This window comes from Callithrix jacchus, chromosome 1, assembly GCF_049354715.1.
Source record: "Callithrix jacchus isolate 240 chromosome 1, calJac240_pri, whole genome shotgun sequence".
Classification (NCBI taxonomy): Eukaryota; Metazoa; Chordata; class Mammalia; order Primates; family Cebidae; genus Callithrix; species Callithrix jacchus.
The window spans coordinates 659,001-684,529 of record NC_133502.1 but is presented as its reverse complement, the minus strand read 5'-3'; positions in this window follow the sequence as shown (position 1 = coordinate 684,529).

The window sequence follows — 25,529 nt, the reverse complement described above, 5'->3', positions numbered from 1 at the left end:
CAGAACAAAGTAGAAAAGGGCAGTGTATATTTTTTCTGACAGATTATATTCAGAGCAATTTTGCTTTTAACATTGGGGTGCCTAGATGATATTTATATATTTTTCGGTTCGCTTAAATATAGAATTTCTGTATTTTACATGAGAGAGCATACTGAGTTGGTGTATATTCTTTAAAACAGAGTAAAAGAAGGAATTGTATATTTTTTCTTACAGATGATATTCAGAGCCTTTTTTTTTAACTTTGGGGCGCCTAGATATTATTTAGATTTTTATCGATTCGTGTAAAATTAGAATTTCGGTATTTTACATGAGAGAGCATATTGAGTTGGTGTATATACTACAAAACAAAGTAGAAATGGGCATTGTATATTTTTTCTGAAAGATTATATTTAGTGGAATTTTGCTTTTAACATTGGTATTCCTAGATAATATTTAGATATTTTTCGATTCGCTTTAATATATAATTTGTGTATTTTACATGAGAGAGCATATGGAGTTGGTGTATATTCTTTAAAACAGAGTAGAAAATGCATAGTTTTTTTTCTCTGACAGATTATATTCAGAGAAATTTTGCTTTCAACATTCGGGTGCCTAGATAATATTTAGATTTTTTTCGATTCACGTAAATTAAAATTTCGGTATTTTACATAATAGAGCATACTGAGTATGTGTATATACTCCAAAACAGAGTAGAAGAAGGCATTGTATATTTTTTCTTACAGACTATATTCAGGGCCATTTTCTTTTAACTTTGGGGCTCCTAGATATTATTTAGATTTTTTCAAATCATGTAAAATTTGAATTTCATTATTTTACATGAGAGAGAATATTGAGTTGGTGTATATACTATAAAACAGAGTAGAAATGGGCATTGTATATTTTCTCTGATAGATTATATTCAGAGCAATTTTTCTTTTAACCTTGGGGTGCCTAGATAATATTTAGATTTTTTCGATTCGGGTAAAATTAGAATTTCTGTATTTTATATGTGAGAGCATACTGAGTTGGTGTATATACTCCAAAACAGAGTAGAATAAGGCATTGTATATTTTCTCTAACAGACTATATTTAGAGCTATATTCTTTTTACTTTGGGGCGCCTAGATATTATTTAGATTTTTTTCGATTCACGTAAAATTAGAATTTCAGTATTTTACATGAGAGAGCATATTGAGTTGGTGTATATACTACAAAACAGCATAGATTTAGGCATTGTATATTTTTTCTGACAGATTATATTCAGAGCAATTTTGCTTTTAACATTGGGGTGCATAGATAATATTTAGATTTTTTTAGATTCGCTTACATATAAAATTTCTGTATTTTACGAGAGAGAGCATATTGAGTTTGTGTATATACTCCAAAACAGAGTAGAATAGGGTATTGTATATTTTTTTCTGACAGATTATATTCATAGCAATTTTTTTATTAACATTGGGGTGCCTAGATTATATTTAGATTTTTTTTGATTCGCTTAAATATAGAATTTCTCTATTTTCTATGAGAGAGCATATGGAGTTGGTTTATATCCTCCAAAACAGATTAGAATAGGGCATTGTATATTTTTTCTGACAGATTATATTCAGAGCAATATTGTTTTCAACATTAAGGTGCCTAGATAATATTTAGATATTTTCGATTCGGGTAAGATTAGAATTTCTTTATTTTATATATGATAGCATACTGAGTTGGTGTATATACTTTAAAACAGAGTAGAATAAGGCATTGTATATTTTTTCTAACAGATTATATTTACAGCAATTTGTTTTAAGTTTGGGGCACCTAGATATTATTTAGATTCTTTTCGATTCACATAAAATTTGAATTTCGCTATTTTACATGAGAGAGCATATTGAGTTGTTTTATATACTCCAAAACAGAGTAGAAAGGGGCATTGTATATTTTTTCTCACAGATTATATTCAGAGTAATTTTGCTTTTAACATTGGGGTTCCTAGATAATATTTAGATTTTTATTTATTCACCTAATATTTGAATTTTGTTATTTTACATGAGAGAGCATATTGAGTTTGTGTATATATTCCAAAACAGAGTAGAATAGGGTATTTTATATTTTTTCTGACAGACTATATTCAGAGGCATTTTTTTTATCTTTGAGCCTCCTAGATATTATTTAGATTTTTTTCGATTCGCTTAAATATAGAATTTCTGTATTTTACATGAGAAACATACTGAGTTGGTTTATATAATACAAAACAGAGTAGAACAGGGCATTGTATATTTTTTCTGACAGATTATATTCAGAGCTATTTTGTTTTTAACATTGGGATGCCTGTATAATATTTAGATAATTTTTGATTCACGTAAATTTAGAATTTCGGTATTTTACATGAGAGAGCATACTGTGTTGGTGTATATACTTCAAAACAGAATAGAATAAGGCATTGTATATTTTTACTACCAGACTATATTCAGAGCCATTTTCTTATATCTTTGGGGCGCCTCGATATTATTTATATTTTTCAATTCGTGTAAAATTAGAATTTCGGTTTTTTACGTTAGAGAACATATTGAGTTGGTGTATATACTCCAAAACAGAGTAGAAAAGGGTATAGTATATTTTTTTTGACAGATTATATCCATAGCAATTTTGCTTTTAACATTCGGGTGTCTAGATAATATTCAAATTTTTATCGATTCACATAAAATTAGAATTTCGGTATTTTACATGAGAGAGCATACTGAGTTGGTCTATATACTCCAAAACAGAGTAGAATAAAACATTGTATATTTTTTCTAACAGACTATATTCAGAGCCAATTTCTTTTAACTTTGGGGCGCATGGATATTATTTAGATTTTTTTCGATTCAATTCGTGTAAATTTAAAATTTCGGTATTTTACATGAGAGAGCATATTGAGTTGGTGTATATATTCCAGAACAGAGTAGAAAAGGGCAGTGTATAATTTTTCTGACCGATTATATTCAGAGCAATTTTGCTTTTTACATTGGGGTACCTAAATAATATTTAGATTTTTTTCGGTTCGTGTAAAATTAGAATTTCAGTATTTTACATGAGAGAGCATATTCAGTTGGTGCATATACTCCAAAACAGAGTAAAAAAAAAGCATTGTATATTTTTTCTGACAGATTATATTCAGAGCAATTTTGCTTTTAACATTGGGGTGCCTAGATGATATTTAGATTCTTTTCGATTCGCGTAAATTTAGAATTTCGGTATTTTACATGAGAGAGCATATGGAGTTGGTGTATATACTCCAAAACTGAGTAGAAAAAAGCATTGTATATTTTTTCTGACAGATTATATTCAGTGCCATTTTCTTTTAACATTGGGGTGCCTATATAAAATTTAAATATTTTTAGATGCACATATTATTAGAATTTCAGTATTTTACATGACAGAGCATATTGACTTGGTATATATACTCCTAAACAGAGTAGAAAAGGAAATTGTATATTTTTTTGACAGATTAAATTAAGACCACTTTTTCTGTTAACATTGGGGTTCCTACATAATCTTTAGATTATTTGATTCGCGTAAATTTAGAATTTCTGTAGTTTACATGAGAGAGCATATTGAGTTCCTGTATATACTCCAAAACAGAGTAGAAAAACGCATTGTGTATTTTTTCTGACACACTATATTTAGAGCAATTTTGGTTTTAACATTGGAATGCCTAGATGATATTAAGAATTTTATCGGTTCGTGTAAAACTAGAATTTCTTCAATTTACATGGGAGAGCATATTGAGTTGGAGTATATACTCCAAAACAGAGTAGAAAAAGGCGTTATATATTTCTTTTAACAGATTACATTCAGTGCAATTTTGCTTTTAACTTTGGGTTACCTAGATAATATTTAGATTTTTTTCTATTCGCGTAAAATTAGAATTTCAATATTTTACAAGAGAGAGCATATTGAGTTGGTGTATATAGTTTAAAATAGAGTATAAAGGGGCATTGTATATTTTGTTTTACAGATTATATTCAAAGAAATTTTGCTTTTAACATTGGGGTACCTAGATAATATTTAGATTTTTTTCAATTTCCGTAAAATCAGAATTTCCATATTTTACATCAGAGAGCATATTGAGTTGGTGTATATACTCCAACACAAGGTAGAATAGGACATTTTATATTTTTTCTGACAGATTATATTCAGAGCAATTTTGCTTTTAACATTGGGGTGCCTAGATAATATTTAGATATTTTTCGATTCGGGTAAAATTAGAATTTCGGTATTTGACATGAGAGAGCATAATGAGTTGGTGTATATACTCCAAAACAGAGTAGAAAAGGGCATTGTATATTTTTTCGGACAGATTATATTCAGAGCAATTTTGCTTTTTACATTCGGGTGCCTAGATAATATTTAGATTTTTTATGATTTGCGTAAATTTACAATTTTGGTATTTTACATGAGAGAGCATATTGAGTTGCCGTATGTACCCTAAAACATAGTATAAAATAGCATTGTGTATTTTTTGTGACAGATTAAATTCAGAGGAATTTTGGTTTTAACATTGGAATGCCTAGATAATATTTAGATTTTTATCGGTTCATGTAATATAAGAATTTCTGAAATTTACCTGGGAGAGCATATTTAGTTGGTGTATATACTCCAAAACAGAGTATAAAAGATCATTGTATATATTTTTTGATAGATTATACTCAGAGCAATTTTGCTTTTAACATTGGGTTACCTAGATAATATTTAGATTTTTTTCAATTTGCATAAAATTAGAATTTCGGTATTTTATATGAGAGAGCATATTGAGTTGGTGTATATACTCCAAAACAGCCTAGAAAAGGGCATTGTATATTTTTTATGAGAAATAATATTCAGAAATTTTGCTTTTAACATTGGGCTGCCTAGATAATATTTAGATTTCATTCCTGTATATACTGCAAAACAGAGTAGAAAAAAGCATTGTGTATTTTTTCTGACAGGCTATATTTAGAGCAATTTTGGTTTTAACATTGGAATGCCTAGATAATATTTAGAATTTTATCGGTTCGTGTAAAACTAGAATTTCTGCAATTTACATGGGAGAGCATACTGAGTTGGTATATTTACTCCAAAACAGAGTAGAATAGGGCATTGTATATTTTTTCTGAGGGACTGTATTCAGAGCAATTTTGTTTTTAACATTGGGGTGCCTAGATAACATTTAGATTTTTTCGATTCGGGTAAAATTAGAATTTCTGTGTTTTACATGAGATAGCATATTGAGTTGGTGTATGTACTACAAAACAAAATAGAAAAGCGCCTTGTATATTTTTTCTGACAGACTGTATTAAGAGCCATTTTCTTTTAACTTTTAGGCGCCTAGATATTATTTACATTTTTTTCGATTCGGGTTAAATTAGAATTTTGGTATTATACATGAGAGAGCATACTGAGTTGGTGTATATACTGCAAAACAGTGTAGAATAGGGCATTATATATTTTTTCTGAAAGAATATATTCAAAGCAATTTTGGTTTTAACATTGGGGTGCCTAGATAATATTTAGATTTTTTTCGACTCGTTCAAATATAGAATTTCTGTATTTTACATGAGAGAGCATACTGAGTTGGTGTAAATACTCCAAAATATTGTAGAATAAGGCATTGTATATTTTTTTAACAGACTATGTTCAGAGCCATTTTCTTCTACCTTTGGCGTGCCTAGATATTATTTAGATGTTTTTCGATTTTCGTAAAATTAGAATTTCGGTATTTGACATGAGAGAGCATATTGAGTTGGTGTATATACTCCAAAATAGAGTAGAAAAGGGCATAGTTTTTTTCTCAGACAGATTATATTCAGAGCAATTTTGTTTTTAATGTTCGAGTGCCTAGATAATATTTAGAATTTTTTCGAATCACGTAAAATTAGAATTTCCGTATTTTACATTAGAGAGCACACTTAGTTGGTGTATATACTCCAAAACAGTGTAAAATAAGGCATTGTATATTTTTTCTGGCAGATAATATTCAGAACAATTTCGTTTTTGACATTGGGGTGCCTAGATAATATTTAGATATTTTCGATCTGGGTAAAATTAGAATTTCTGTATTTTACATGAGAGAGAATATTGAATTGGGTTATATACTACAAAACAAAGTAGAAAAAAGACTTTTATATTTTTTCTGACAGATTATATTCAGAGCAATTTTGCTTTTAACATTGGGGTGCCTAGATATTATTTAGATTATTTTCGATTCGCTTAAATATAGAATTTCTGTATTTTACATGAGAGAGCATAGTGAGTTGGTGTATATACTTCAAAATAGAGTCGAAAAGGGTATTGTATTTTTTTTCTGATAGATTATATTGATAGCAATGTTGGTTTTAACATTAGGGTGTCTAGATAATGTTTACATTTTTACGATTAACGGAAAATTAGAATTTCGGTATTTTACTCAAGAGAGCATACTGGGTTGTTGAATATATTCCAAAACAGAGTAGAATGAGGCATTGTATATTTTTTTAACACATTATTTTCAGAGCCATTTTCTTTTCACTTTGAAGTGCCTAGATATTATTTATATATTTTTTGATTTGCGTAAAATTAGAATTTCTGTATTTTCCATGAGAGAGCATATTGAGTTGGTGTATATACTACAAAACAGAGTATAAAAGGGCATTGTATATTTTTTCTGACAGATGATATTCAGAGCAATTTTCCTATTAACATTGGGGTGCCGAGATAATATTTATATATTTTTTGATTCGCTTAAATATATAATTTCTGTATTTTATATGAGAGAGCATATGGAGTTGGTTTATATACTTCAAAACAGAGTAGAATAGGGCATTGTATATTTTTTCTGACAGATAATATTCAGAGCAATTTTGTTTTTATCATTGGAGTGCCTGCATAATATTCACGTAAAATTAGAATTTCTGTATTTTACATGAGAGAGCATAGTGAGTTGGTGTATATACTCCAAAACAAAGTAGAATGAGGCATTGTATATTTTTTAAGACACAGTATATTCAGAGCCATTTTCTTTTAACATTGGGGTGCCTAGATATTATTTAGATATTTTTCGATTTGCGTAAAATTAGAATTTTAATATTTTACATGTGAGAGCATACTGAGTTGGTGTATATATTACAAAACAGAGTAGAATAAGGCATTGTATATTTTTTCTAACAGACTATATTCAGAGCCATTTTCTTTTAACTTCGGGACGTCTAGATATAATTTAGAATTTTTTGATTCGCGTAAAATTAGAATTTCGGTATTTTACATTAGAGAGCATACTAAGTTGGTGTATATAAAACAAAACAGTAGAATAGAACATTGTATATTATTTCTGACAGATTATATTCAGAGCAATTTTGTTTTTAACATTGGGTTGCCTAGATAATATTTAGATTTTCATCGATTCATGTACATTTTGAATTTCCATATTTTACTTTCGGGAGCATACTGAGTTGGTGTATGTACTTAAAAACAAAGTAGAATAGGGCATTGTATATTTTTTCTCACAGATTATATTCAGACTAATTTTGTTTTAAACATTGGGGTGCCTAGATAATATTTAGATTTATTCAATACGGGTAAAATTAGAATTTCTGTATTTTACATGAGAGAGCGAATTGAGTTGGTGTATATACTCCAAAACTAAGTAGAATAAGGCATTGTATATTTTTTCGAACAGACTGTATTCAGAGCCATTTTCTTTTAACTTTTTGTCGCCTAGATATTATTTAGATTTTTTTCGATTCGCGTAAAATTCGAATTTCCGTATTTTACGTGAGAGAGCATAATGAGTTGGTGTATATACTACAAAACAGAGTAGAAAAGGGCATTGTATATTTTCTCTGACAGATTATATTCAGAGCAATTTTGCTTGTAACATTGGGTTGCCTAGATAATATTTAGATTTTTTTCGATTCACGTAAATTTAGAATTTCGGTATTTTAATTGAGAGAGCATACTGAGTTGGTGTATATTCTCGAAAACTGAGTAGAATAGGGCATTGTATATTTTTTCCTACAGATTATATTCAGAGCAATTTTGTTTTTCACATTTAGGTGCATAGGTAATATTTAGATTTTTCGATTCACATAAATTTAGAATTTCTGTATTTGACATGAGAGAGCATATTGAGTTGGTGTATATTCTACAAAACAGAGTAGAAAAGGGCATTGTATATTGTTTCTCACAGATTGTATGCAGAGAAATTTTGTTTTTAACATTAGAATGCCTAGATAATATTTAGATTTTCTCGATTCGGGTAAAATTAGAATTTCAGTATTTTACATGAGAGAGCATACATAGTTGGTGTATATACTCCAAAACAGAGTAGAATAAGGCATTGTAAATATTTTCTAACAGACTATATTCAGAGCCATTTTATTTTAACTTTGGGGCACCAAGGTATTATTTAGATTTTTTTCGATTTGCGTAAAATTACCAGTTCTGTATTTTACTTTAGAGATCATATTGATTTGGTGTATATACACCAAAACAGAGTAGAAAAGAGCATTGTATATTTTTTCTGACACATTATATTCAGAGCAATTTTGCTTTTAACATTGGGTTGCCTAGATAATATTTAGATTATTTTCGATTCATGTAAAATTAGAATTTCAGTATTTTACATGAGAGAGCATACTGAGTTGGTCTATATACTCCAAAACACAGTAGAATAAGGCATTGTATATTTTTTCTAACAGACTATACGCAGAGCCATTTTCTTTTAACTTCGGGGCACCTAGATATTATCTAGATATTTTCGATTCACGTAAATTAGAATTTCGTTATTTTATATGACAGAGCATATTGAGTTGGTGTATATACTTCAAAAAAGAGTAGAATAGGGCATTGTATGTTTTTTCTGACAGATTATATTCAGAGCAATTTTTTTTTAACATTGGGGTGCCTAGATAATATTTAGATTTTATTCGATTCATGTAAAATTAGAATTTCGGTATTTTACATGAGAGAACATACTTAATCGGTTTATATACTACAAAACAGAGTAGAATAGGGCATTGTATATTTTCTCTGACAGATTTTATTCAGAGCAATTTTCTTTTTAACATTGGGGTGCCTAGATAAAATTTAGATTTTTCCGATTCACGTAAAATTAGAATTTCCGTATTTTACATGATAGAACATACTGAGTTGGTGTATATATTCCAAAACGGAGTAGAATAGGGCATTGTATATATTTTCTGACAGATTATATTCAGAGCAATTTTGTTTTTAACATTGGGGTGCCTAGATAATATTTAGATTTTTTCGATTCACGTAAAATTAGAATTTGAGTATTTTACGTAAAAGAGAATACTTAGTTGGAGTATATACTACAAAACAAAGTAGAATAGGGCATTGTATATTTTTTCTGACAGATAATATTCTGAGCAATTTTGTTTTAAACAACGGGGTGCCTAGATAATATTTAGACTTTTTCGATTTGGGTAAAATTAGAATTTCGATTTTACGTGAGACAGCATAATTAGTTGGTGTATATACTCAAAAACAGAGTAGAAAAGGGCATTGTATATTTTTTCTGACCGATTATATTCAGAGCAATTTTTCTTTTAACATTGGAGTGCCTAGATAATACTTAGATTTATTCGATTCACGTAAAATTTGAATTTCGTTATTTTACATAAGAGAGCATACTGAGTTGGTGTATATACTCCAAAACAGAGTAGAATAAGGCATTTTGTATTTTTTCTAACAGACTATATTCAGAGCCATTTTCATTTAACTTTGGGGCGTCTAGATATTATTTAGATTTTTTTTGATTTGCGTAAAATTTTAATTTCGGTATTTCACATGAGAGAGCATATTGAGTTGGTGTATATACATGAAAAAGTAGTAGAAAAGGGCATTGTATATTTTTCATGACAGATTAAATTCAGATCAATTTTGCTTTTAATATTGGGGTGCCTAGATAATATTTAGATTTTTTTCGATTCACGTAAAATTAGAATTGCGGTATTTTACATGAGAGAGCATACTGAGTTGGTGTATATACTCGAAAACAGAGTAGAATAAGGCATTGTATATATTTTCTAACAGACTATATTAAGAGCCATCTTCTTTTAACTTTGGGGCACCACGATATTACATAGATTATTTTGGATTCGCGTAAAATTAGAATTTTGGTATTTTACATAAGAGAGAATATTGAGTTGGTGTATATATGCCAAAACAGAGTAGAAAAGAATATTGTATATTTTTTCTGACAGATTATATTAAGAGCAATTTTGCTTTTAACATTGGTTTGCCTAGATAATATTTAGATTCTTTTCGATTCATGTAAAATTATAATTTCGGTATTTTACATGCGAGGGCATACTGAGTTCGTGTATATACTCCAAAACAGAGTAGAATAGGCATTGTATATTTTTTCTAACAGACTATATGCAGAACAATTTTCTTTTAACTTTGGGGCGCCTAGGTATTATTTAGATTTACTTCGATTCACATAAAATTAGAATTTCGTTATTTTATATGCGTGAGCCTATTGAGTTGGTGTATATACTTCAAAACAGAGTAGAATAGGGCATTGTATATTTTTTCTGACAGATAATATTCAGAGCAATTTTGTTATTAACATTGGGGTGCCTAGATAATATTTAGAATTTTTCGATTCACATAAAAGTATAATTTCCGTATTTTAAATGAGAGAGCACACTGAGTTGGTGTATATACTACAAAACACAGTAGAATAGGGCATTGTATATGTTTTCTAACAGATTATATTCAGAGAAATTTTGTTTTTAACATTGGGGTGCCTAGACAATATTTAGATTTATTTCGATTCACGTAAAATTAGAATTTCGGTATTTTACATGAGAGAGCATACTTAGTTGGAGTATATACTCCAAAACAAAGTAGAATAGAGCATTGTATATTTTTTCTGACAGATAATATTCGGAGCAGTTTTGTTTTTAACATTGCGGTGCCTAGATAATATTTAGATTTTTTCGATTCGTGTAATATTTTAATTTTGATTTTACATGAGAGAGCAAACTTAGTTGGTTTATATACTTCAAAACAGAGTACAAAAGGGCATTGTATATTTTTTCTGACAGATTATATTCAGAGCAATTTTGCTTTTAACATTGGTGTGCCTAGATAATATTTAGATCTTTTTGATTCACGTAAAATTAGAATTTCGGTATTTTGCATAACAGAGCATACTGAGTTGGTGTATATATTCCAAAACAGAGTAGAATAACGCATTTTATAGTTTTTCTAACAGACTATATTCAGAGCAATTTTGCTTTTAACATTGAGGTGTCTAGATAATACTTCGATTTTTTTCGATTTTCTTAATTATAGAATTTCTGTATTTTACATGAGAGAGCATATTCAGATGGTGTATATACTCAAAAACTGAGTAGAATAGGGCATTGTATATTTTTTCTAACAGACTATATTCAGACCATTTTCTTTTAACTTTGGGGCTCCTAGATATTATTTAGATTTTTTTCAATTCTCGTAAAATTAGAATTTCGGTATTTTACATTAAAGAGCATATTGAGTTGGTGTATATACTCCAAAACAAAGCAGAAAAGTGCATTGTATATTTTCTCTTACAGATTATATTCAGAGCAATTTTGTTTTTGAAATTGGGGTGCCTAGATTATATTTAAATCTTTTTCCATTCATGTAATATTAGAATTTCGGTATTTTACTTGAGAGAGCATAGTGAGTTGGTGTATATATTCCAAAACAGAGTAGAATAAGGCATTTTATATTTTCTCTAACAGACTATATTCAGAAACATTTTCTTTTAACTTTGGAACGCCTAGGTATTATTTAGATTTTTTTCAATTCACGTAAAATTTGAATTTCTGTATTTTAAATTAGAGAGCATATTGAGTTGGTGTATATACTACAAAATAGAGAAGAAAAGGGCTATGTATATTTTTTCTAAAAGATTATATTCAGAGCAATTTTGCTTTTAACATTGGGGTGCATAGATAATATTTAGATTTATTTCGATTCGCTTAAATATAGTATTTCTGTATTTTACATGAGAGAGAATATGGAGTTGGTTTATATACTCCAAAACAGAGTAGAATAGAAAATTTATATTTATTCTAACAGATTATATTGACAGCAATTTTGTTTTTAACATTGGGGTGCCTAGATAATATTTAGATTTCTTTCGATTCACGTAAAATTAGAAGTTCGGTATTTTACATGAGAGAGCATACTTAGTTGGTGTATATACTCCAAAACAAAATAAAATGGGGCATTGTATATTTTTTTGACAGATTATACTCAGAGCAATTTTTTTTAACATTGGGGTTCCTAGATAATATTTAGATTTATTCGATTCATGTAAAATTGTAATTTCCGTATTTTACATGACAGAGCATACTGATTTGGTGTATATACTCCAAAACAGGGGAGAATGGGGCATTGTATATGTTTTCTGAAAGATTATATTCAGAGCAATTTTGTTTTTAACATTGGGGTGCCTAGATAATATTTAGATCTTTTTCGATTCACGTAAAATTAGAATTTCAAAATTTTACATGAGAGAGCATACTTAGTTGGTGTATATACTACAAAACAGATTAGAATAGGGCATTGTATATTTTTTCTGACAGATTGTATTCAGAGCAATTTTATTTTTAACAATGGGGTGCCTAGATAATATTAAATTTGTTTCCATTTGCGTAAAATTAGAATTTTGGTATTTCACATGAGAGAGCATATTGAGTTGGTGTATATACTACAAAACAGAATAGAATAGGGCATTGTATATTTTTTCTGACACATTATATTCAGAGCAATTTTGCTTTTAACTTAGGGGTCCCTAGATTATATTTAGATTTCTTTCGAATCATGTAAAATTAGAATTTCCTTATTTTACATTAGGGGGCATATTGAGTTGGTGTATATACTTCAAAACAGAGTAGAATAGGGCACTGTATATTTTTTCTAACAGAGTATATTCAGAGCCATTTTCTTTTAACTTTGGGGCTCCTAGATATAATTTAGATTTTTTTGATTCGCGTGAAATTAGAATTTCGGTATTTTACATTAAAGAGCATATTGAGTTGGTGTATATACTCCAAAACAGAGCAGAAAAGGTCATTGTATATTTTTTCTGTCAGATTATATTCAGAGCAATTTTACATTTAACATTGGGGTGCCTAGATAATATAGATTTTATTCGATTCACTTAAATATAGAATTTCTGTATTTTACGTGAGAGAGAATACAGAGTTGGTGTATATACTTCAAAACAGAGTCGAATAGGGCATTTATATTTTTTCTGACAGATTATATTCAGAGCAATTTTGTTTTTAACATTGGGGTGCCTAGATAATATTTAGAATTTTTGATTCAGGTAAAGTTAGAATTCTCTATTTTACATGAGACAGCAACCTGAGTTGGTGTATATACTCCAAAAAAATTAGAATAAGGCATTGTGTATTTTCTCTAACAGACTATATTCAGAGCCATTTTCTTTTAACTTTGGGGCGCCTAGATATTATTTCGATTTTTTCAATTCACGTAAAATATAGAATTTCTGTATTTTACAAGGAGAACATATGGAGTTGGTGTATATATTCCAAAACAGAGTAGAATAGGGCATTGTATATTTTTTCTGACAGATTATATTCAGAGCAATTTTGCTTTGCACATTGGAATGCCTAGATAATATTTAGATAATTTTCGAGTCATGTAAATATTGAATGTCTGTATTTTACCTGAGAGAGCATACAGAGTTGGTGTATATACTCCAAAACAGAGTAGAATAAGGCATTGTATATTTTTTCAAACAGACTATATTCAGAGCCATCTTCCTCTAACTTTGGGGCACGTAGATATTATTTAGAGTTATTTCGATTCCTGTAAAATTAGAATTTTTGTATTTTATATGAGAGAGCATATTGAGTTGGTTTATATACTTCAAAACGGAGTAGAAAAGGGAATTGTATATTTTTTCTGACAGATTATATTCAGAGCAATTTTGTTTTTAACATTGGGGTGCCTAGATAATAGTTATATTATTTTCGATTCACTTAAATATAGAATTTCTGTATTTTACATGAGAGAGCATATCGAGTTGGTGTATATACACCAAAACAGAGTAGAATAGGGCATTGTATATTTTTTCTGACACATTATATTCAGAGCAATTTTGATTTTAACACTAAGGTGCCTAGATAATATTTAGATTTATTTCGATTCACGTAAAATTAGAATTTTTGTATTTTACATGAGAGAGCACACTGAGGTGGTGTATATACTCGAAAACAGAGTCGAATAAGGCATTGTATATTTTTTCTAACAGACTATATTCAGAGCCATTTTCTTTTAACTTTGGGGTACCGGGATATCATTTAGATTTTTTTCGATTCGCGTCTAATTAGAATTTTGTTATTTTACGTGAGAGAGCATATTGAGTTGGTGTAAATACTACAAAACAGAGTAGAAAAAGGCATTGTATATTTTTCCTGACAGATTATATTCAGAGCAATTTTGCTTTTAACATTGGGGTGCCTAGATAATATTTAGAATTTTTTCGATTCACGTAAAATTAGAATTTCGGTATTTTACATGATAGAGCATATGGAGTTAGTGTATATATTCCAAAACAGAGTCGAATATGGCATTGTGTATTTTTTCTAACAGACTATATTCAGAGCCATTTTCTTTCAACTTTGTGGCGCCTAGATATTATTTAGATTTTTTTCGATTCGTGACAAATCAGAATTTCTGTATTTTACATGAGAGAGCATATAGAGATGGTTTATATACTCCAGAACAGAGTAGAAAAGTGCATTGTAAATTTTTTCTGACAGATTATATTCAGAGCTATTTTTTATTTACTTTGGAGTGCCTAGATATTATTTTGATTTTTTTCAATTCGCGTAAAATTTGAATTTTTATATTTTACATTAGAGGGCATATTGAGTTGGTGTATATCCTACGAAACAAACTAGAAAAGGGCTTTGTATATTTTTTCTGACAGATTATATTTACAGCAATTTTGCTTTTAACATTGGGGTGCCTAGATAATATTTAGATTTTTTTAAATTCACATAAATAGAGAATTCCTGTATTTTACATGAGAGAGCATATGGAGTTGGTGTATATACTCCAAAACAGGGTAGAATAGGGAATTGTATACTTTTTCTGACAGATAATATTCATAGCAATTTTGCTTTTAACTTTGGGGTGCCTAGATAATATTTAGATATTTCGATTCACGTAAAATTAAAATTTCTGTATTTTACATGAGAGAGCATACTGAGTTGGTATATTTACTCCAAAACAGAGTAGAATAGGGCATTGTATATTTTTTCTGAGGGACTGTATTCAGAGCAATTTTGTTTTTAACATTGGGGTGCCTAGATAATATTTAGATTTTTTCGATTCAAGTAAAATTAGAATTTCTGTGTTTTACATGAGATAGCATATTGAGTTGGTGTTTGTACTACAAAACAGAATAGAAAAGCGCCTTGTATATTTTTTCTGACAGACTGTATTAAGAGCCATTTTCTTTTAACTTTTAGGCGCCTAGATATTATTTAGATTTTTTTCAATTCACCTTAAATTAGAATTTTGGTATTTTACATGAGAGAGTATACTGAGTTGGTGTATATACTGCAAAACAGTGTAGAATAGGGCATTGTATATTTTTTCTGAAAAAATATATTCAAAGCAATTTTGCTTTTAACATTGGGATGCCTAGATAATATTTATATTTTTTTCGACTCGTTCAAATATAGAATTTCTATATTTTATATGAGAGAGCATACTGAGTTGGTGGAAATACTCCAAAATATTGTAGAATAAGGCATTGTATATTTTTTTTAACAGACTATATTCAGAGCCATTTTCTTCTACCTTTGGGGCGCCTAGATATTATTTAGATGTTTTTCGATTCCTGTAAAATTAGAATTTCGATATTGACATGAGAGAGCATATTGAGTTGGTGTATGTACTCCAAAATAAAGTATAAAAGGGCATTGTATATTTTTTCTGCCAGATTATATTCAGAGCAATATGCCTTTAACATTGGGGTGCCTAGTAAATATTTACATTTTTTTCGATCCACGCAAATTTAGAATTTCGGTATTTTACATGAGAGAGCAAACTGAGTTGGTGTATATACTCCAAAACAAAGTAGAATAAGGCATTGTATATTTTTTCTAACAGAATATATTCAGAACCATTTTCCTTTAACTTTAGGGCCCCTATATATTATTTAATTTTTTTTTGATTTGCTTAAAATAGAATTTCGGTATTTTACATGAGAGAGCATATTGAGGTTGTGTATATACTCAAAAACAGATTAGAATAGGTCATTCTATATTTTTTCTGACAGACTATATTCAGGGCACTTTTGTTTTTAACATTGGGGAGCCTAGATAATATTTAGATTTTTTTAAATTCACGTAAATTTAAATTATGTTATTTTACATGAGAGAGCATACTGAGTTGGTGTATATACTCCAAATCAGAGTAGAATAGAGCATTGTATATTTTTTCTGACAGATTATATTAAGAGCAATATTGTCTTTAACATTGGGGTGCCTAGATAATATTTAGCTTTTTTCGATTAGGGTAAAATTACAATTTCTTTATTTTTCATGAGAGAGCTTATTGAGTTGGTGTATGTACTACAATACAGAATAGAAAAGGGCATTGTATATTTTCTCTGACAGATTATATTCAGACCTATTTTGCTTTTTACATTGGGGTGCCTAGATAATATTTAGATTTTTTTCGATTCACGTAAATTTAGAATTTCGGTATTTTACATGAGAGAGCATATTGAGTTGGTGTATATACTACAAAACAGAGCAGAAAAGGGCATTGTATATTTCTTCATACAGAATATATTCAGAGCAATTTTGCTTTTAACATTGGGGTGCCTAGATAATATTTAGTTGTTTGTCGATTCACTTAATTATAGAATTTCTGTATTTTACATGAGAGAGCATAGTGAGTTGGTGTATATACTCCAAAATAGAGTAGAATAAGGCATGGTATATTTTATGTAACAAAGTATATTCAGAGCCATTCTCTTTTAACTTTGGGTCACCTAGATATTATTTAGATATTTTTCGATTCGCGTAAATTTAGAATTTCGGTATTTTACATGAGAGAGCATATTGAGTTGGTGTATATACTCCAAAACAGTGTAGAAAAGGGCATTGTATATTTTTCTCTGACAGATTATATTCAGGGCAATTTTGCGTTTAACATTGGGGTGCCTAGATAATATTTAGATTTTTTTCAATTCACGAAAAATTAGAATTTCGGTATTTTACATGAGAGAGCATGCTGACTTGGTGTATATACTCCAAAACAGAGTAGAAAAGGGCATTGTATATTTTCTCTGACAGATTATATTCAGAGCAATTTTGTTTTAACATTGGGGTGCCTAGATAATATTTATATTTTTTTTCGATTCGCTTAAATATAGAATTTCTGTGTTTTACATGAGAGAGCATATGGAGTTTGTGTATATACGCCAAAATAAAGTAGACTACGGCATTGTATAGTTTTCGTGACAGATTATATTCAGAGATAATTTGTTTTTAACATTGGGGTGCCTAGATAATATTTAGATTTTCTCGATTCGGGTAAAATAGAATTTCTGTATTTTACATGATAGAGCGTACTGAGTTGTTTTATATACTCCAAAATAGAGTAGAATAAGGCATTGTATATTTTCTCTAAGAGACTATTTTCAGAGCCATATTCTTTTAACTTTGGGGCGCCTAGATATTATATAGATTTTTTTCAATACGCGTAAAATTAGAATTTCGCTATTTTACATGAGAGAGCATACTGAGTTGGTGTATATACTCTAAAACAGAGTAGAATAGGGCATTGTATATTTTATCTGACAGATTATATTCAGACCAATTTTGTTTTTAAAATTAAAGTGCCTAGATAATATTTAGAATTTTTAGATTCACGTAAATTTAGAATTTCTGTATTTTACAAGAGAGAGCACACTGAGTTGGTGTCTATACACCAAAAAAAGTAGAATAAGGCATTGTATATTTCTTCAAACAGAATATATTCAGAGCCATTTTCTTTTAACTTTGGGGCACCTAGATATTATTTAGATTTTTTTGGATTCGCTTAAATATATAATTTCTGTAATTTACATGAGAGAGCATATGCAGTTGGTGTATATACTCCAAAACAGAGTAGAATAAGGCATTGTATATTTTTTCTAACAGACTATATTAAGAGCCATTTTCTTTTATATTTCGGGCGCCTAGATATTATTTAGAGTTTTATTGATTCGCGTAAAATTAGAATTTCTATATTTTACGTAAGAGACCATATTGAGTTGGTGTATATACTATAAAACAAAGTACAAAACAGCATTTTTTATTTTTTCTGACAGATTTTATTCAGAGCAATTTTGCTGTTAACATTCAGGTGCCTAGATTATATTTAGATTTTTTTCGATTCACGTAAAATTCGAATTTCTGCATTTTACATGAGAGAGCATACTGAGTTCGTGTATATACTACAAAACAGAGTAGAAAAGGCATTATATATTTTTTCTGACAGATTATATTCAGAGCAATTTTACTGTTAACATTGGGGTACCTAGATAATATTTAGATTTTTTCGATTTGTGTAAAATTAGAATTTCTGTATTTTACATGAGAGAGCATATTCAGTTGGTGTATATACTTCAAAACAGAGTAGAAAAGAGGATTGTATATTTTTCATACAGAGTATATTCAGAGCAATTTTTCTTTTAACATTGGTGTGCCTGGATAATATTTAGATTTTTTTCGATTCACGTAAATTTATAATTTATGTATTTAACATGAGAGAGCATACTGAGTTGGTGTATTTGCTCCAAAACAGAGTAGAATCAGGCATCGTATATTTTTTCTAGCAGACTATATTCAGAGCCATTTTCTTTTAACTTTGGGGTGCCTAGATATTATTTATATTTTTTTGATTCGCGTAAAATTAGAATTTCTGTATTTTACGTGAGAGAGCATATTGAGTTGTTGTATATATTCGAAAACAGAGTAGAATAGGACATTGTATATTTTTTCTGACAGATTATATTCAGAAAAATTTGCTTTTAACATTCGTGTGCGTGGATAATATTTAGATTTTTTTCGATTCAGGTAAAATTAGAATTTCGGTATTTTACATGAAAGAGCATACTGAGTTGGTGTATATACTCCAAAACAAAGTAGAATAAGGCATTGTATATTTTTTCAAACAGAATATATTCAGAGCCATTTTCTTTTAACTTTGGGGCGCCTAGATATTATTTAGATTTTTTGATTCACGTAAAATTAGAATTTCGGTATTTTACATGAGAGAGGATATTGAGTTGGTGTATGTAATGCAAAACATTGCAGTAAAGGGCATTGTAAATTTTTTTGAGAGATTTTATTCAGAGCAATTTTGCTTTTAACATTGGGCTGCCTAGATAATATTTACATTTTTTTTAATTCGCTTAAATATAGAATTTCTGTATTTTACATGTGAGAGCATACTGAGTTGGTGTATATATTCCAAAACAGAGTAGAATAGGGCATTGTACATTTTTTCTGACAGAATATATTCAGAGCAATTTTGCTTTTAACATTGGAATGCCTAGATAATTTTTAGATTTTTTTCGATTCACTTAAATATAGAATTTCGGTATTCTACATGAGAGAGCATACTGAGATGGTGTATATACTCCAAAACAGTGTAGAATAAGACATTGTATATTTTTTCTAACAGATTATATTCAGCGCCATTTTATTATAACTTTGGGGCGCCGAGATCTTATTTAGATTTTTTTCGATTCTTGCAAATTTAGAATTTCTGTATTTTACATGAGAGAGCATATGGAGTTGGTGTATATAGTCCAAAATAGAGTAGAATAGGGCATTGTACATGAGAGAGTATACTGAGTTGTTGTATATACTCCAAAACAGAGTAGAATAAGGCATTGTATATTTTTTCTAACAGACTATATTCAGAGCAATTTTCGTTTAACTTTGGGGCACTTGGATATTATTTAGATTTTTTTCGATCCATGTAAAATTAGAATTTCACTATTTTACATAAGAGAGCATATTGAGTTTTTGCATATATTACAAAACAGAGTAGAAAATAGCATTGTATATTATTTCTGAATGATTATAATCAGAGATATTTTGCTTTTAACGTTGGGGTGCCTGGATCATATTTAGATTTTTTTCAATTCGCTAAAATATAGATTTTCTGTATTTTACATGAGAGAGCGTATGGAGTTGGTGTATATACTCCAAAACAAAGTACAATTGGGCATTGTATATTTTTTATGACAGACTATATTCAAAGCAATTTTGTTTTTAACATTGGGGTGCCTAGATAATATTTAGATTTTTTTCACTTAGCTAAAATATAGAATTTCTGTATTTTATATGAGAGAGCATATGGAGTTGGTGTATATACTCCAAAACACAGTAGAATAGGGCATTGTATATTTTTTATGACAGATTATATTCAGAGCAATTTTGTTTTTAATATTGGTGTGCCTAGATAATATTTAGATTTTTTCGATTCAAGTAAAATGAGAATTTCGGTATTTTACATGAGAGAGCATACTGAGTTGGTGTATATACTCCAAAACAGTGTAGAATAAGGCATTGTATATTTTTTCTAACAGACTATATTCAGAGCCATTTTCTTTTAACTTTGGGGCGCCTAGATATTATTTAGATTTTTTTGGATTCGCTTAAATATATAATTTCTGTAATTTACATGAGAGAGCATATGCAGTTGGTGTATATACTCCAAAACAGAGTAGAATAAGGCATTGTATATTTTTTGTAACAGACTATATTAAGAGCCATTTTCTTTTATATTTCGGGCACCTAGATATTATTTAGAGTTTTATTGATTCGCGTAAAATTAGAATTTCTATATTTTACGTAAGAGAGCATATTGAGTTGGTGTATATACTACAAAACAAAGCACAAAACAGCATTTTTTATTTTTTCTGACAGATTTTATTCAGAGCAATTTTGCTGTTAACATTAAGGTGCCTAGATTATATTTAGATTTTTTTCGATTCACGTAAAATTCGAATTTCTGCATTTTACATGAGAGAGCATACTGAGTTCGTGTATATACTACAAAACAGAGTAGAAAAGGCATTGTATATTTTTTCTGACAGATTATATTCAGAGCAATTTTACTGTTAACATTGGGGTACCTAGATAATATTTAGATTTTTTCGATTTGTGTAAAATTAGAATTTCTGTATTTTACATGAGAGAGCATATTCAGTTGGTGTATATACTTCAAAACAGAGTAGAAAAGAGGATTGTATATTTTTCATACAGAGTATATTCAGAGCAATTTTTCTTTTAACATTAATGTGCCTGGATAATATTTAGATATTTTTCGATTCGCTTAAATATAGAATTTCTGTATTTTACATGAGAGAGCATATTGAGTTGGTGTATATACTCCAATACAGAGTAGAATAAGGCATTGTATATTTTTTCTAACAAAGTATATTCAGAGCCATATTCTTTTAACATTGGAGTGCCTAGATAATATTTAGATTTTTTCGATTTGGGTAAAATTAGAATTTCTTGGTTTTACATCAGAGAGCATATTGAGTTGGTGTATATACTCCAAAACAGAGTAGAATAGGGCATTGTATATTTTTTCTGACAGATTATATTCAGAGCAATTTTGCTTTTGTCATTTGGGTGCCTAGATAATATTTATATTTTTTTCAATTCACGTAAAATTAGAATTTCTGTATTTTATATGAGAGAGCACACTGAGTTGGTGTATATTCTCCAAAACAAAGTAGAATAAGGCATTGTATATTTTTTCTAACAGACTATATTCAGAGCCATTCTTTTTTAACTTTGGGGCACCTAGATAAAATTTGATTTTATTCGATTCGTGTAAAATTAGAATTTCGGTATTTTACATGAGAGAGAATATTGAGTTGGTGTATATACTCCAAAAAAATGTAAAAAAAAGCATTGTATATTTTTTATGACAGATGATATTAAGAACAATTTGCTTTTAATATTGGGGTGCCTAGATAATATTAAGAATTTTTTTGATTCACGTAAAATTAGAATTTCGGTATTTTACATGAGAGAGCCTACTGAGTTGGTATATATACACCAAAACAAAGTAGAATAAGGCATTGTATATTATTTCTAACAGACTATATTCAGAGCCATTTTCTTTTGTCTTTGGGGCGCCTAGATACTATTTAGATTTTTGGCGATTCACGTAACTGTAGAATTTCTGTACTTTACATTAGAGAGCATATGGAGTTGGTGTATATACTCCATAACAGAGTAGAATAGAACATTGTATATTTTCTGTGATACATTATATTCAGAGCAATTTTGTTTTTAACATTGGGGTGCCTAGATAATATTTTGATTTTTTTCGATTCACGTAAAATTAGAATTTCTGTATTTTACATGAGAGAGCATATTGAGTTAGTGTATATACTCCAAAACAGAGTAGAAAAAAGCATTGTATGTTTTTTATGACAGATTATATTCAGAGCAATCTTGCTTTTTACATTGGGGTGCCTAGATAATATTTAGATATTTTTCGATTCACGTAAAATTAGAATTTCGATAGAGGGAGCATTCTGAGTTGGTGTATATACTCCAAAACAAAATAGAATAAGGTATTGTATATTTTTATAACAGACTATATTCAGAGCCATTTTCTTTTAACTTGGGGCGCCTAGATATTATTTAGATTTTTTTCAATTTGCGGAAAATTAGAATTTCGGTATTTTCCATGAGAGAGCATATTGAGTTAGTGTATATACTGCAAAACAAAGTAGAAAGGGGCATTGTATATTTTTTCAGAGAGGTTATATTCAGAGCAATTTTGTTTTTAACATTGGGATGCCTAGATAATAATTAGATTTTTTCGATTTGGGTAAAATTAGAATTTCTCTGTTTTACATGAGAGAGCATATTGAGTTGGTGTATATACTCCAAAAAAAGAGTAGAAAAGCGCATTGTATATTTTTTATGACAGATTATATTCAGAGAAATCTTACTTTTTACATTGGGGTGCCTAGATAATATTTAGATATTTTTCTATTTGCGCAAAATTAGAATTTCGATATTTTACATGAGAGAGCATTCTGAGTTGGTGTGTATACTCCAAAACAAAATAGAATAAGGTATTGTATATTTTTATAACAGACTATATTCAGAGCCATTTTCTTTCAACTTGGGTCGCCTAGATATTATTTAGATTTTTTTCGATTCGTGGAAAATTAGAATTTCGGTATTTTCCATGAGAGAGCATATTGAGTTAGTGTATATACTGCAAAACAAAGTAGAAAGGGGCATTCTATTTTTTTTCAGAGAGATTATATTCAGAGCAATTTTTTTTTTAACATTGGGGTGCCTAGATAATAATTAGATTTTTTCGATTTGGGTAAAATTAGAATTTCTCTGTTTTACATGAGAGAGCATATTGAGTTGGTGTATATACTCCCAAAAAAGAGTAGAAAAGGGCATTGTATATTTTTTCTGACAGATTATATTCAGAGCAATTTTTCTTTTAACATTGGGGTGCCTAGATAATATTTAGATTTTTTTCTATTCGCTTAAATATAGAATATCAGTATTTTACATGAGAGAGCAAATGGAGTTGTGTATATACTCCAAAACAGAGTAGAATAGGACATTGTATATTATTTCTGACAGATTATATCCAGAGCAATTTTGTTTTTAACATTGTGGTGCCTAGATAATATTTAGATTTTTTCGATTCGGGTAAAATTAGAATTTATGTATTTTACATGATAGAGCATACTCACTTGGTGTATATACTCCAAAAGAGAGTAGAATAAGGCATTGTATACTTTTTTTAACAGACTATATTCAGAGCCATTTTCTTTTATCTTTGGGGTGCCTAGATATTATTTAGATTTTTTTCGATTCGCGAAAAATTAGAATTTCGGGGTTTTACATTAGTGAGCATATTGAGTTGGTGTATATTCTACATAACAGAGTAGAAAAGGACATTGCATATTTTTTCGTACAAATTATATTTAGAGCAATTCTGCTTTTAACGTTTGGGTGCCTAGATTATATTTAGATTTTTTTCGATTCATGTAAAATTAGAATTACAATATTTTACTTTAGAGAGCATACTGAGTTGGTGTATATACTCCAAAACAGAGTAGCATAAGGCGTTGTATATTTTTTCACACAGAGTATATTCAGAGCCATTTTCTTATAACTTTCAGGCGCCTATATATTATTTAGATTTTTTTCGATTAACGTAAAATTAGAATTTCAATATTTTACATGAGAGAGCATATTGAGTTGGTGTATATACTACAAAAGAGAGTAGAACAGGGCATTGTATATATTTTCTGACAGATTATATTCAGAGCAATTTTGTTTTTAACATTGGGGTGCCAAGATAATATTTAGATTTTTTTTGATTCAAGTAAAATCAGATTTTGGTATTTTACATGAGAAAGCATAGTGAGTTGGTGTATATACTACAAAACAGAGTAGAACAGGGCATTGTATATTTTCTCTGACTGATTATATTCAGAGCAATTTTGCTTTTAACATTTCAGTGCCTATATAATATTTAGATTTTTTTTTGGTTTCCTTAAATATAGAATTTCTGTACTTAACATGAGAGAGCATATGGAGTTGGTGTATATACTCCAAAACAGAGTAGAAAAGAGCACTGTATATTTTTTCTGACAGATTATATTCAGAGCAACTTTGTTTCAACATTGGGGTGCCTAGATAATATTTAGATTTTTTCACTTCGGGTAAAAATAGAATTTCTGTATTATTCATGAGAGAGCATAGTGAATTGGTGTATATACTCAAAACAGAGTAGAAAATGGCATTGTATATTTTTTCTGACAGATTATATTCAGAGCAATTTTGCTTTTAACATTCGGGTGCCTAGATAATATTTAGATTTTTTTTTGATTCACGTAAAATTAGAATTTCTGTATTTTACATGAGAGAGCATACTGTGTTGGTGTATATACTCCAAAACAGAGTAGAATATGGAAATGTATATTTTTTCTAACAGACTATATTCTGAGCCATTTTCTTTTAACTTTAGGGCACCTACATATTATTTAGATTTTTTTCGATTCGTGTAAAATTGGAATTTCGTTATTTTACATGAGAGAGCATATTGTGTTGTTGTATATACCACAAAACAGATTAGAACATAACATTGTGTATTTTTTCTGACAGATTATATTCAGAGCAATTCTGCTTTTAACATTGGGGTGCCTAGATAATATTAAGATTTTTTTCAATTCGCTTAAATATAGGATTTCTGTATTTAACATGAGAGAGCACATGGAGTTAGTGTTTATATTTTATAACAAAGTAGAATAAGGCATTGTATAATTTTTTGACAGATTATATTCAAAAAATTTTGTTTTTAACATTTCGGTGCCTAGATGAAATGTAGATTTTGTCGATTCAGGTAAAATTTGAATTTCTTTATTTTACATGAGAGAGAATACTGTGTTTGTATATACTACAAAAAAGAGTAGAATAGGGCATTGTATATTTCTTC